The sequence below is a fragment of the Apodemus sylvaticus genome, chromosome 16 (genome assembly GCF_947179515.1).
Source record: "Apodemus sylvaticus chromosome 16, mApoSyl1.1, whole genome shotgun sequence".
In the NCBI taxonomy this organism is placed as follows: Eukaryota; Metazoa; Chordata; class Mammalia; order Rodentia; family Muridae; genus Apodemus; species Apodemus sylvaticus.
The window spans coordinates 77,734,109-77,749,356 of NC_067487.1; the positions used below are offsets into that span (position 1 = coordinate 77,734,109).

The 15,248-nt window shown below is 41.4% G+C and overlaps 1 non-coding gene across 1 annotated transcript; it reads left to right on the plus strand.

Annotated features, from left to right (window-relative positions):
- Positions 1-11,988: 11,988 nt before the first annotated feature.
- On the plus strand, positions 11,989-12,131 carry LOC127667139 (small nucleolar RNA SNORA48). Its single transcript, XR_007973798.1, has one exon. It is a non-coding gene; the product is annotated as a small nucleolar RNA SNORA48 (small nucleolar RNA).
- Positions 12,132-15,248: the final 3,117 nt, after the last annotated feature.

The following is a 15,248-nucleotide window of genomic DNA, read 5'->3' on the forward strand; positions in this document are numbered from 1 at the left end:
AGGTAGTTTTTTTTTTCTGTGTGTGTGTGTGAGTGTGTGTGTGTAATCTCCTTACTGGTTTCCATAATAGCAGAGCTGTTTGCATTTTTATTAGATATATTCTTTATTTACATTTTAAATGTTGTTCCTTTTCCTCATTCCCCAACCCGAAAATTCCCTAACCCATTCCCCTCCCCCTGCTCACCAATCCACCCACTCCCACTTCCCAGTCCTGCCATTTCCTATACTGGAGCATCTAACCATCTCAGGACCAAGGGCCTCTCCTCCTTTTGATGTCCAACAAGGCTGTCCTCTGCTCTGTAGGCATCTGGAGCCATGGGTCCCTCTAAACCATCATCCACTTTGGATGGTGGTTTAGTCCCTGGGAGAGCTGTTGCTACTTCTACGTTTCTGCAAACCCCTTCAGCTCCTTAGGTCCTTTCTCTAGCTCCTCCATTGGGGACCCTGTGCTCAGTTCAATGATTGAGAGTGTCTACTTCTGTATTTGTCATGGACTAGCAGAGCCTCCCAGGTGACAGCTATATCAGACTCCTGTCAAGAAGCACTTGTTGGCGTCCACAATAGTGTCGGGGTTTTGTAACTGTATATGGGATGGATCACCAGGTGGGGCAGGATGGTCTTTCCCTCACTCTCTGCTCCACACTTTGTCTCTGTATCTCCTCCTGTGGGTATTTTGTTCCCCCTTTTAAGAAGGACCAGAGTATCCATACTTTTTTCTTCCTTCTTCTTGAGCTTCAGATGAATTGTATCTTGGGTATTCCAAGCTTCTGGTCTAATATTCACTTATCAGTGAGCACATACCATGTGTGTTCTTTTGTGATTGGGTTACCTTACAAAGGATGATATTTTCTAGTTTCATTCATTTGCCTAAAAATTTCATAAACTCATTGTTTTTAATTGTTGAGTAGTATTACATTGTGTAAATGTACCACATTTTCTGTATCCATTCATCTCTTGAGGGACATCTGTGTTCTTTCCAGCTTCTGGTTATTATAAATAAGGCTGATGTGAACCATCCTTATTACATGAGTATAGCAGAGTTCTCTGATAGCATTATGCCTAATTTTCCAAACTGATTTCCAGAGTGGTTGCACCAGCTTGCAACCCCACCAGCAGTGGAGGAGTGTTCCTGTTTCTCCACATCCTCACCAGCACTTGCTGTCTCCTGAGTTCATCTTAGCCATTCTGATTGGTGTGAGGTGAAATCTCAGGGTTGTTTTGATTTGCATTTCCCTGATGACTAAGGATGTTGAACATTTCTTTAGCTGCTTCTCAGACATTCGATATTCCTCAGTGGAAAATTCTTTGTTTAGTTCTGTAACCCGTTTTTTATTTGGGTTATTTGGTTCTCTGGAATCTAACTTGAGTTCTTTGTGTATACTGGATATTAGCCCTCTTTCGGATGTAGGATTGGTAATGATCTTTTCATAATTTCTTGGTTACCATTTTGTCCTATTGACAGTGTCCTTTGCCCTTTATGAGGTCCCATTTGTCAATTCTTGATCTTAGAGCATAAGCTATTGGTGTTCTCTTCAGGAATTTTTCCCCTGTGCCCATGTGCTCAAGGATCTTCCCCACTTTCTTTAATATTACTTTCTGTGTGTCTGGTTTTATATGGAGGTCCTTGATCCACTTGGACTTGAACTTTGTACAAGGAGATAAGAATGGATCAATTTGCATTCTTCTGCATGCTGACCTCCAGTTGAAGCAGCACCATTTGTTGAAAAGGCTATCTTTTTTCCACTGGATGTTTTTCCGCATAGGTGTGTGGATTCATTTCTGGATCTTCAATTCTATTCCATTGGTCCACTTGCCTGTCACTGTGCCAATACCATGCAGTTTTTAACACTATTGCTCTGTGGTATTGCTTGAGGTCGGGGATACTGATTCCCCCAGATAAATTTGTTTTTGTCATGGAATATCTTGGTTTCTCCATCTATGGTGATTGAGAGTTTTGCTAGGTATACTAGTCTGGGCCTGCATTTTTGTTCTGTTAGGGTCTGTATGTGATCTGCCCAAGAGCTTCAAGCTTTCATGGTCTCTAGTGTGAAGTCTGGTATAATTTTGATAGGTCTGCCTTTGCATCTTACTTGACCTTTTTCCCTTACTGCTTTTAATATTCTTTCTTTGTTTAGTGCATTTGGTGTTTTGATTATTATTTGATTGGAGGTATTTCTGTTCTGGTCCAGTCTGTTTGGATTTCTGTAAGCTTCTTGTATGTTCACTGGCATCTCTCTCTTTAGGTTAGGAAAGTTTCCTTCTTTACTTTTATTAAAGACATTTACTGGCCCTTTAATTTTAAATCTTCATTCTCTTCTATATCTTTTATTCTCAGGTTTGGTCTTCTCATTGTGTCCTAGATTTCCTAGATGTTTTTGGTTACAAACTTTTTGCATTTTGCATTTTCTCTGACTGTGGAGTCAATGTTTTCTATGGTATCTTCTGCACCTGAGATTCTCTCTTCTATCTCTTGTCTTGTTGTTGATGCTTGCATATATGACTCCTGATTTCTTTCCAAGGTTTTCTATCTCCAGAGTTGTCTCCCTTTGTGATTTCTTTATTGTTTCTACTTCCATTTTTAAATCCTGGATGATTTTGTTCAGTTCCTTCACTTGTTTGTTTGTGTTTTCCTGTAATTCTTTAAGTGATTTCTGTGTTTCCTCTTTAAGGGGTTCTACCTGTTGACCCATGTACTCCTGTATTTCTCTTAGGGAGTTATTTATGTGCTTCTTGAAGTCCTCTATTAGAAATCATGAGATGCAATTTTCCATCCAGATCTTGCTTTCTGGTGTGTTTGGTTATCTACAACTTGCTATTGTGGGAGAACTGGGTTCGGATGGTGCCATGTTGCCTTGATTTCTGTTAGTAGTGTTCTTGTGTTTGCCTTTTGCCATCTGGTTATCTCTGATGTTAGATAGTCTTGCTGTCTCTGACTGCAGTTTATCTGTCCTGCAAACTTGTGTATCTGTACTTCGGTGAGAGCTGTTCTTTCTGGGAGAAATTTAGGTATGGAGAGCTATGATACAGGGTCAGCTCAGGTGTGCAGACAGAAACCAGAAGGATCCTGTCTGCAGCTGATCCTTGGTTCCTGTGTCCTGATGGCTCTGGGCAGGTCCCTCTTGGGCCAGGAATTTGAAGAGAGGTGGCGGTCTTACCTGTGTACAGAGGATGTAGGCACTCCTGGGAGACCAGTTAATTTCTGGTAGTATATTTGCATGTAGCTCTGTGGCCCAGGATCAGCTCTGGGTGTGAACAGAGATTGGAGGACTCCTGTCCAAGGCTGCTCCTGGGCTCTTGTGTCCTCAGGATTTCAGGCTGGGTCCTCTGAGCAGCAGGGATGGTCCTACCTGTGTTGTCAGGCCTCTCCGCACTCTTGGATGGTCAGCTATCTCTCTGCTCCACTTGGATATGGTGCACAGAGGCAGAGGATCACTATTTTCATTTTTATTAGTATGTGAACATTGCATTTATCTTACATCATTGTGAACTTTTATCTTAATTTGTTTTCTTTATGATAATCATTTTTACAGTGTTAAGATAGAATCCAGTATATGCAATGTTGAAATTACCTCCCATTTCTCTGGCTGATTTTTCTCATTTTCAGATATTCCTGCCCTAAAATTCCATCTGAAACCTCTTTTCTATTCTTAAATTACTCCAAGCAAAATTGGGAGGCCATGCATAACAGCAACAACAAAACATATTTAATGGAGGCTTTCAAGCCTCAAATTTTTAGGCCTATTTCTCCTTTCTTGAAATTTCAAGGAATAGAGAATAAATTATTGTTTCCATGGTGTCATTCTGAATTTAGAAGTTAAAACACCCTTTAAGTTTTCAGAAAAATCTTAAGATTTATTTTATATAATGTTTATATCTGAGGCATCATGAAGCAAGAGAAAGAACAGAAATTTAAGAGCTAGAGTTCAAATCCCAGTCTCGGCTTTTAACAGCAACATCACTTTGGAAATATAAATTAACTTTCCAAAATCATGGGGATTTAATAGATAATTTTTCTGAGGTAAATTATATGCTGTGTATAGTGGTTTTTTTTTCCATGTGTGATTCTCATGCTGAGCAAAGTTTCAGGATGCTAGTGACATCATCTATCCCTAATGTCTTAGTTACTTTTCTATTGTCGGGAAGAGAAACCATGACCAAAGCAACCTATAGAAGAAAGCAGCTAATTTGGAAACTGCTTACAGTTTCAGGGGGCGAGTTCATGACCATCGAGAAGGGGAGCATGGGAGCAGGCAGGAAGGCATGGTGCTAGAGCAGTTTCTGAGCACGTACATGTTGAGACAACTGCCAGGGAGAGAGGTGAAGTAGGGAAAGGGAGAGAGAGAGAGAGAGAGAGAAAAAAAAAAACACATGTCTTAGGATGGCAGAGCTTTCTCTAAAAAAGCCACACCTACTTCCCTTCCTAAAACCATTCCACCAACTTGGCATTCAACTATATGAGCCAGTGAGGACCATCTTCATTCATACCACGACAACCAATTTGAAATCTTCTTTGAGGACATTTATTTAAAGTCCCCCATGTATAAGGCCCTACATTACCTCATCCTTGCTTGACTTCAGCCTCCTCTTTTGAATACCTTCCTACCAGAAACTAGAAATACACACATTCTAAGCAGCATTTTCTTTTTACTCTCAGCTTTCCTAGTCACTCTTCATTCTTTTTAAATAACTTCTCTCTCTTGAGGCTCTTTGGCAGGCTCATCCAATTCATTCTTAAATTGTAGCCTAAATGTCAATTTCTCCCTTGATCACCTAGGTTTGGGATTGTTGGCCCTCCTATGATTACTCATGACACTCCAGATGTCGTCTATCATTGCACTTCCATGCCTTAACATACCTGTTTCTGTCCTTTATAAGATATTTACATCCCCATGTCCTGACACACATTTACAAGGTACCTCATAAAAGCAAACTGATGAATGAATCAATGATTGAATGGTTCACAGAGGAAGGCTTCTAGATCAGAGCTCTTCCCTTGGCTTTCATAGAACTGGACAAGGAAAAATTAAATGCATTTTCTTTCCCTAGCAAGCCAGTTTTTCCCTCTCAGTTCTCCTTTTCAGTACGACACATAAAAACTTGCCCAATATATAAGGCCAGTCCGTTGAGGATTATTCAAGACTACCCTGTGTCTCTTATCCCTATAGCCAAGCTGTCATGTTGCACATTACCAATCACATAGCACATGTTAAGAGCTTTTCAAAACATAATTGCTGAGGTTTGATGCAAGGGAGTATTTCAAGTATACATGGTTACATTGTCTCTTTATAAAGACCATTGTGGGAGGACAGTAAAGAAGTGTAAAAGGGAAGATTCGTGACAATCTTTAGAATAGGGAGTCAGAGAGTTTGTTAGCTTTCTGTAACTCGAGAAACAGACAGAAGAATTTATATTAATAAGCAAAAAAAAAAGTGGAAGCCTCCATGTCATTCAGAATCAAGAATGCTGGCTAGCATGCTCCTGTTTGTGAAGCCAAGGAGACTAAAAGCTCGAAAAGAGAGAATGCAAACAAAGAGGTGACTAGACTGTGCTGTCAATCTTGGCAATTTTTTTTATTAGATATTTGCTTTATTTACATTTCAAACGGTATCCCTTTTCCTTATTACCTCTCTGAAAATCCCCTATCCCATTCCCCTTCCCTCTCTTCACCCTCACCCCCCAATTTCCTCACTTGAATTCCCCTATTCTGGGGAATTGAGCCTTCATAAAACCAATGGCCTCTCCTCTCACTGATGTCAGACAAGGCCATTCTCTGCTACGTATGTAGCTAGGGCCATGGGTCCCTCCATGTGTACTCTTTGGTCGGTAGTTTAGTCCCTGGGAGCTCTGGAGGTACATATTATTGTTCTTCCTGCAGAAGGAACCTCTTCAAACCTCTTCAGCTCCTTGGGTCCTTTTGCTAACTGATCCATTGGGGTCCCTATGCTCATTCTATGGATTAGCTGTGTCACAAAAGAACACACACAGTATGTACTTGCTGAAATGTAGATATTAGCCCAAAAGCTCAGAATATCCAAGATACAACTCACAGACCACATGAAGCTCAAGATGAAGGAAGACCAAAGTCTGGATACTTTGATCCTTATTAGAAAGTAGAACAAATCTTGGCAAATTTTAAGGATAGCTGGAGTTTTCTTTAAACATAGAAACATCAGGACTCTTTTGACTGTGACAGTATAAGCAGAAATATCTGCATTTTGAACAAGGATCCCCTTTTTTCTGGTAAACCAGTTCAGACATCAGTGGAACATGGAGAGTTCTTTGTAGAATGCATGCAGATCCATATAGTGTAGAGGATTAGCATTTAAACCCAGAGGTTTTATATCAGATGATTATATCCTAGGGAAAACTTAAACTGTAACCAGCAGGCAGAATCTCAGATCGAGACTGTCATTACACAGACATTCATACATTCCAGTTTTCTGCCTGAACATATAATACAAGTCCTCCCCAGAGTTGTGCTCCAGCCACATACACAAAGCTGCATATGAATTGTCCTCAAGCCCCCAACATTCTAGTTTATGTTTAATAACTTGTAGAGGGGTGTGGAGAACAGGTACAGCTCAGTGATTAAAATGTTTAGCATGAAAGTGTGAGGACCCAAGTTCAGAATGTAGATGCAGGTGGGAAGCTCAGCTTGCCTGTAATTCTGGCCTCAGAAGGTAGAGATCTAAGATCCTAAGAATGAACTGGCTGGGAAGATGAATCACATAAGTGAGTGTGATCGGGAGACTCAGCCTTACTGACTAAGGTAAAAGAGCAATGGGGGATGAATCTACATCAACTTCAGCTATCTTACATGTATACCTGTGTGCTCAGAAATATGCAAAACATGAACACGTATGCAAAGCACAAGGAACACAGAGGCACTAACATGAAAAATGGAAAACAAATGAACAAGGGATGATAAAAACAAATATCCAGGACTGAAGAATAAATGTCATCTTAATGAAAGTCATGGAGAGATTAGGGATACAAAGGATATACTTAAAACTAACAAGGGCAATTTACAACAAGCCCATAGCTAACATCAATTTAAATGAAGAGAAAACCAAAGGAATTACACTAAGATCAGAAATAAGGTTGTCCACTCTCTACATAACTTTTTTTTTTTTAAATATAGGACTTGAATTTTTATCTAGAGCAATAAGACAGCTGAAACCAAGCCAGGGAATACAAATTAGAAAGGACAAAGTCAAGGTATCTTTATTTGCACATGATTGGATAGTGTATATAAGGGGCCCTAAAATTTCCATCAGGGAATTCCTACAGCTAGCAAAACACTTTCCGCAAAGCAGTGAGATGCATGATTAACATACAAAAATCAGTAGTCATTTTACATAGAAATAACAAATGGTCTGAGAAAGAAATGAAAACAAAACTTCACAGTAGCCTCAAATAATATAAAATATCTTGTAACTCTAACTAAGCAGGTAAAAGACTTGCATGATTAAAAAGTTCACATCTTTAAAGAAGGAAATTGAAGAAGATATCAGAAACTGGAAAGCTTTTTCAAACTTACACTTAGGTAGGATTAACATAGTAAAAAAAGGCCATCCTACCAAAAGCAATCTACAGATTCAATGCTGTCCTCACCAAAATTCCAACAAAATTCACAGACCTTAAAAGGACAATTCTCAACTTCATATGGAAACACAAAAATCCCACGAATAACTAAAACAATCCTGAACAATAAAAGAACTGCTGGAGGACTCTCTCTACCTTTTCAATTTCAAGTTGTACTAAAACTTTTAATTGTACTACAATTTTACAGTAATAAAAATGCTGTATTGTGGGTTTGAAAATAGGAATGTTGATCAATGGAATTGAATTGAAGACCTAGACATAAATCCAAACACCCATGGACACTTGATTTTTTATTTAAAAAATAATAAACACTAGAAAAAAGTCATCTTCTTCAACAAATGGTACTGGTCAAACTGGGTGTCTATCTGCACGTTGTAGGACGCAAACAGATCCATACTTATCATCTCGCACAAAGCTCAACTAAAATTGGGTCAAATGCCTCAACATAGAAGCAGATACACAGAATCTAATAGAAGAGAAAATAAGGAATAGCTCTAAACACATTGCCACGTGAGAAGACTTTTTGATCAGAACATCATTAGCACAGGTATTAAGATCAATGTTTAACAAATAGGAATTTATGAAACTGAAAAGTTATATATGACAAAGAACACCATCATTTGGACAAAGCAGCAGTCTACAAAATGGGAAGGCATTTTTACCAACTCCCTATCCAATAGATGAGTAATATTCAAAATATATAAAGAAATCAAGAAACTAGATATCAAAAATCCAGATAATCCAGTTTTAAAATGGGGTACAGATTTATACAGAGAATGCTCAACAGAGGAAACTAAAGTGGCTGAGAAACACTCAAGGAAATATTCAGCTTCCTTAGCCACCATGGAAATGTGAATCAAAACTACTTTGAAATATCATCTTCCACCTGTCAGAATAGCTAAGATCAATAAATCTAGTGACAGTTCATGCTGATGAGAATATAGAACAAGAAGAACACTCCATTGCTGGTGGCAGTAGAAACTTCTATAGCTACTATGGAAATCAGTATGGCAGTTCCTCAGAAAAATACAAAATCATCACCCTGGAGATCCAGTTATACCACCATTGGGTATATACCCAAAGGATGTATCATCCTACCACAAGGACACTTGCTCAGCCATGTTCAGTGCTGCTTTATTCATAATAAGCAGAAATTAGAAACAACCTAGAGATGTTCCTCAACAGAAAAATGGATAAAGAAAATTTGGTACATTTACACAACTGGAGTTGTGTAAACTCAACAGTAAAAACAAAACAAAACAAAAAGATAGCACTTTGCAGGCAAATGAATAGACCTATAAAGAAATTGTCCTGATCCAGACTCATATAGATGAATATGGTGTGTATTTGCTTATATGTGGATATTAATTGTTAAATAAGTGATAACCAACTTATAATCTGTAGAACCACAGATGTTAGGCATTGAGAAAGGAACTAAAAGGAAACACATGAATGTCCCTGGAGGGGAAAATAGAATAGATTTTGTTGGTGGATTAGGGTGGGGCTTGGTAAAATGGGAAGATCGGGTGGGGGGGAATTGAGTTCACAGAGAGAATGCAGAAAGATATCTAGAACTGAGAGCCATTTAAAGGGTAGTATGGAAACCTAGAGCAGTGGAAACTTGCTAAAATGTATGAAGGCCATCTATATTAAATCTTCAAATAATGATAGATATGGAGCCCCAACTGGCCATCACTTGACACCAAATGAAGCTTCCAGAATAGAGATTGGGCTACCTCCATTTGAGTCATTGGCCAAAGAAGAAAAGTATTGCCGTAAGTGTTGAATTAAACATTGTCTCTGGTCCTGCCATGAATAGAAGCTGTAGATGCCGGAAAGGGGAGTCTGGCATTGTCTTATTTCTTTTGCCCTAGGCAGCACCCCTTTCCAGGACACCATGCTGAGGACATGGGAAAGCCCAGAACATGCCACATCGGGATGGCACTACACTGTCCAGGTCATTACCCACTTCCCTTCCCACAGCCAGTAAAGTCTTATTAACCCCAAAGCATGGAGCCTTCATGGTGTCCCCCTGCCACAGACCCCTCCTTCTGTACAGAGAGCCTGCTCTGTCTGAAGTCCTGTTTAATGAAAATGCTATTTAAAATGGGAATAAAGAATGTCATCCCAATTATGTTAATGGGGGGGCGGAACGACATAAGTTCTATAGGGATCTGTCCCTTATTCATGCTTTCTAAGAGACTTGGCCTCACATTTCACTGAATCTTCCACAGCCTCACACTTCTCTGCTTCCAGAAGCAATCCACAATTCTTAGCTGTGGTGACTTGGCCCCGTCTCCTTACCTTCCTACTCTTTTGTCAGTCTCTATGCTGACTCTTGCCCTTCACTCTCTTCCAAGGATGCTTCTCATCATACTGGACCTACCTCCATAAACCAGGACAACAACTCTTCCCCAAAAAGGCATCTGCAAAGGCCCCTTTGCCATCAAAGCCACCTAGTCACAGATTTTAGAGTTTGGGATATAGATTTTGGAGTCATCATCCAGCCCACCACAGCTCCATTTCAACACTCCAGTTTTCATGATTGGTTTTATTTTTAAAATTATCATGATTTTTGTGTCTTTGTACTGAACTTGTTTAATTTTACTCTCCAAAGTAACTCAGTCTACTAATTCATTCCATGCTATTCTGCCCTTAGTTCAATCTTTAATCGTCTTTGCCTGGGACACGGCAGCAGTGAACTGTTCTGGTCTCCTTCCTTCCCCAAAGGTAACTGGAGTAGATTTTCAAAAAACAGCAGCTTGATCTGTTCCTGCCCTATAGAAAATAACATGTATCCCCATCTCCTTTATAATGAATTACAAACCCACTCATATTTGGCCTTGGCCACCTGAATACTCATTCATTTTCTGCTAGTTCCCTGAATAAATTCGCAAATGTAGTGATAGAGCATCATGCCTCTTTCTCAGTGGGGCACACCCACTTCTGCTGCTGCTTTCCATCTGCCTGCAGAACCCATCCCTTTTCTGCATCTGACCTACTTCCATGTGCCCCTCAAGACTCAGTCCATTCATACTTTATATCTTCTCTGATACCTAACCTGACCGCATTCATATAGTCTACATTTCTGTCCTGGAGAGTTCTGCGGAATGTTAAAAAAGGAAAAAGGAAAAAAGAATAAAGAAAAGAAAGAAAATTCTGCAATGACATGTATTATAAGTTGTTCTACTTGCTTCTCTGTGTCAGGTTCTAGTTATCCCTTCAGATATTAGCAATATCTCCTATTTATAGGAGTTGGCAGAACCCTGGCACAAATTTATCCCTCAAAAGAGCTTTGTGGCTTTTATTAAGGATAAACAAGCCATAATTTGTGGTCATTTGTTACCCTTTTATTTTGCTGCTGATACCTTAATGTATGTAGTATATGTGTGTGGGGATGTGTACACACATGTGTGTGAAGAGCCAAGTGTGTGTGGGCAGAGGTGTAAGCAGGTAGTTGGCTAGCCTTTGCTTTATTCCTTTGACACAGGGTCTCTTGCTAATTAAGAAATCTGTGTTTCGGCTTGGCTATCGGTCTGTAAGATCCAGCAATCTTCCTATTTCTACTTTACTAAGTGCTAGGTTCGCAGGCCTATGAAGAACTTTCCTGGGTTATTTGACAGCAAGTGCTCCCAACCACTGAGCGATTTCTACAACCCTTACCATCTATATTTTATTTAAAGCTCATCGTATTTTTCCAGTAAACAGGTCAAGTTTCAAACACTGGAAAAAGAAGCCAAGTCCTATGACTTTACTTCAATGATGTCCTTTTTTTTTTTTTTTTTTTTTTTTACACTGCATGATGCTATCTCATGGGTGATCTATGCCATTGTGTGCCATGACCAAATTGACATTGGCTTATTCTTATGACCATGTCTTGAAGGATGTAGTAAAAATTTGTATTTGGTTTTACTGATATAACTAATATTTGCTGATGGCTTTTAAGAAGTAAGGAAGAGCTCCAATATATAAATAGCATTTGAAGACACAGGTTCTAGCCACGTATTGTCCTTGCATTTTGATAACTGGTAACAACACCGGCATGGAATGAAAAGTTGGGAAGGCAAGAAGGCTATGTGCAACATATATGTTCTCTTCATTCTAGACACGCAGCAGATGGGTTTTCTGTGAAATCTAGCCCACATGTCACCTCACAAGTGCCTGAAGACCTTGTCTTTATTTGTACAGGTGCATACTGATGGAAGTCAAGTTGATAACTTAAGACATTAGATCCTAGAAACTAAATGATAAATGTGTCCCTATGTCACTCGCAAGGAGGAGGCTGGCCAGGAAGAAATGCACACCTCACAGAGACACTGTGAGGGTTGAACAATGGTTACACCACTCTTGAAATATAAAGAGCACTCCCTTCCTCTCCCCCTCTGTGCGCACAATGGGCAAAGAGACACCTTGTTAGTGATGGTGTTCTCATATCAGTCCGGAATAGAGCAGAAGGCAGTTCATGGTTCATCTTAACTTGATGTTTGGCTGTCTGGCCAAAGTTGTCTTAGGTCTAGGACTCACAAAAATTAGATCAAATCAATTTCAGGCAGTACAGCCCAGGAGAAAGACGACAGTGACCTACAGACTTCCAGACCACCCACAGAACAGACCTGTTCTCAAGCACATGACACAGGTGGGCCACTTACCTCCATAGCATGCAGCAGGGACAGAGCAAGTTGCCCAGGGGCCTAGTCTGCAGTGTGTGGAGATAAAGAAGGGGAGCAGCTTGAGCATTATAAAGAGAGATGGAACTAGAGACTCGAGGAGGAGAGGAGGAGCCTGTTATGACTGTTCACCCCCTCTGCCTGAGACCATGGTGAGGTCCCAGCCCCAGCTGCCACTGAGAGGCCATGTCTAAGTCCATGGCTATGCAGTGGCAGAGGGTAGTGTCTATGTCACGTAGCTGATATTACCACTTGAGAACATGGGGCTGTCCCTGATGGGGCAGCCACTGGGGGGAGTACAGGGATGTTCAGTAGCCGTGTATAACTGGATCTGTCCCTCACTGGATGTGGCATTCAGGAGAGATGACTCTCTTCTCTCACCAACAGCAGCAGGCAGCTCTCTGGAGAGCAGGCCCCCTGTACCTTGCACATCACCTAGGCAGTACAGTGGAGTTGGTCCTGGTGGCAGGGTATAGGCGAATCAGCCCCAAGAATGTGAGTGTGAGAACTTACCTTGCCATGTGTCTGCTGTGGGGTGGCATGGGCAAAAAGGTGATCTTCCCCACAACGTTCTTCTAGCACTCAGGAAAGCTGCTCACAAGATAATGAGCTCAAATGAGTTAGCTCTGGCCCTCACCAGGAAAGCAGGCCCTATACCTCACGTGGACAGCGCAGCACAGCTAACCCTGATTGGGGGTGGGGGAACAAGTGTGTCCACCCCAAGGACTAAAGCTCAAGAGAACTGACCCCGCCACTAGTCTGCCATGAAATGGCATGGATATGGGAGTGATGTCTTTCCCCCTTCCCTCTTATCACCTACAGCAATCAAGACACCTGTACACAGGGTCAGGAGAGCAGGAGAGCAAGCCCTGCCCCTTACCAGCTAAGCACTTGAGGGACCAGGCCCTGCACCCTGTCTGGGCAGCAGAATAGTGCTAGTTCTGGCCAAGGGGAAATGGATCCCAAGACAGAGCAAGAGAAAAGTGGCCTTGACACTCATCTGCCATTAGGTCGCGTGGGTGTTGGGGTGGCACCCTCCCCTTTCTCCTCACCACCTGTGACAAGAACTGAGCCTGGAATCGTGAGAGTGGGCAAGCTGCCCATGTCCCTTGTTGGCTGCAGCACTCAAGAGAGAAGGACCCAGAATCTCCCGGGCAGCAAAGTTAGTTGGTGCTAGTGAAGGGAGCACAGGTAAGCTGGCCTGCAGATGAGAGTGTGGAAGAGCTGAGGGGGGAACAGCTCCACTGCTGCTTGAGGCAGCTGTGAGAGATCATGGGATCTCTCTGGGATCATGATAGTGGGAGGGAGAGCTGTCGCTGCCCCCTCACTGGCTGTAGCACTTGAGAGAGAGGGCCCTGCACCTTGCCTGGACAACGCACTATTATTGGTTCCAGTGTCGAAGGCACAGGGCAGCCAGCCCTGAGGGCTAAGGGGAGGAGGAGCTGGCATGCAGTCCGACTGGGCAGCACAGTGGAGGAGTCCTAGATGTGAGTAAGCTGGCCTTGAGGGCATCCTACAGATGGCAACACTGGGTGGCCTGGCACAAGCAGTGCTGGAAAGCTCGCCCTGGTAGAACAAGAAAGAACCAGTGGGCTGATCAGTTCAACTACTACCCAAGCCCAGATTCGGGGCTCTGAATTGGCCCACCCCAAATTCTATGTCATCTGTGAATGGTTGGGACCCTGAAAGGGTTAGTCCTGCTAATCCCAACCTGTAGAATATTCTTGATACAGGGTAACAGCAGGATAACCAGAAGTCCCCATCTCCCCCATGAAGATTCAATATTGAGGTGTCACAGAAGCCAGAGATCTCAAACCAGACTAATGTCTCATTGCAATGCTTATTTGCAAGTAAAGATATGTGGACAGACAGAGGGAACACTGACGTACTACAGCGTCCATGATGAGATGAACTCTATCCTTTGTTGTTATGGTCTGGGGGGGGAGGTGTTTGTTTGCCTACTTGCTTTATTCTGGGGTAGGGTGAGGTTGCAAGGGCAAAAAGTGGATAAGATGGGAATGGGAGTGAACTGGGTGGGGTGTATGATGTGAAACTCATAAAGAATAATAAAAACTTTTTTAAAAGGAGAAAATATAAAGTGGCATTCATAAAGAACGTGAGCAAACACATACTTTCTGCAAAGGTAAACCGTAATTCATACAGTAGCTCAAATGCAACTGTCAGGTTTGGGGGGGGGAGGGGTCACACCCATTTATTCTTCCCTTGGGCCTTAAAACCATAAGAATTTTCACAAAAATATTTTTTAAATATACAGTTACCCTCTTATTGACCCCTTAAGTCAGCTCCTTACTACTGCAGGGCATTTTAAATTGTTCTAAATGTGTTTTGGGAACTGTAGGTACATTTTTTCCTCTGCATGCATCCATAACTCCCATTAACTTTCATGGGGATCATATCTACCTACATCAAAGTGAGAATAGGCTCATGCATGTTTAAATCATGATTAAAATCTATCTGTGATAAAATAAAAAACAAGGACTAAAATCCAGAGGAAGCTGTATGGAAAACCATGTTGTGTTTAATTAAAAGCTCACATCTGGCGATGGCTAAACCGGCTCAGCAGCCCCTGGCATGGTTTCCAATAGGTACTCCATCTCCGGTTATTTACTGCAAAGCACCCACTTTATAAAAGGAAATGTGTGTGACTTAGAGCTGTCTCGTAAAGTGTTGCTTGGCCCTGTGTGCCTTGATTCTGTTATAAACACAAAGAGAAGAGCCTCTGCTTGGGTCCACAGTAAGTTACCTGTGAGTAGAATTTGATCTTACCTATTTATTGCCATATTTTAAAATTATGTCATAAACAGTTGAAGATTTTGCATCTAGAAGACTGTTTACATCTGTGCCCATGAAAATTGAGTAATGGAATTCCAAACAGTCCAATTTTTCTTATAAAAGCATGTGTGTAGTGCCTACTCTCTCTAAGAACATCACTAGGAGGCAAATACAAACTTTACA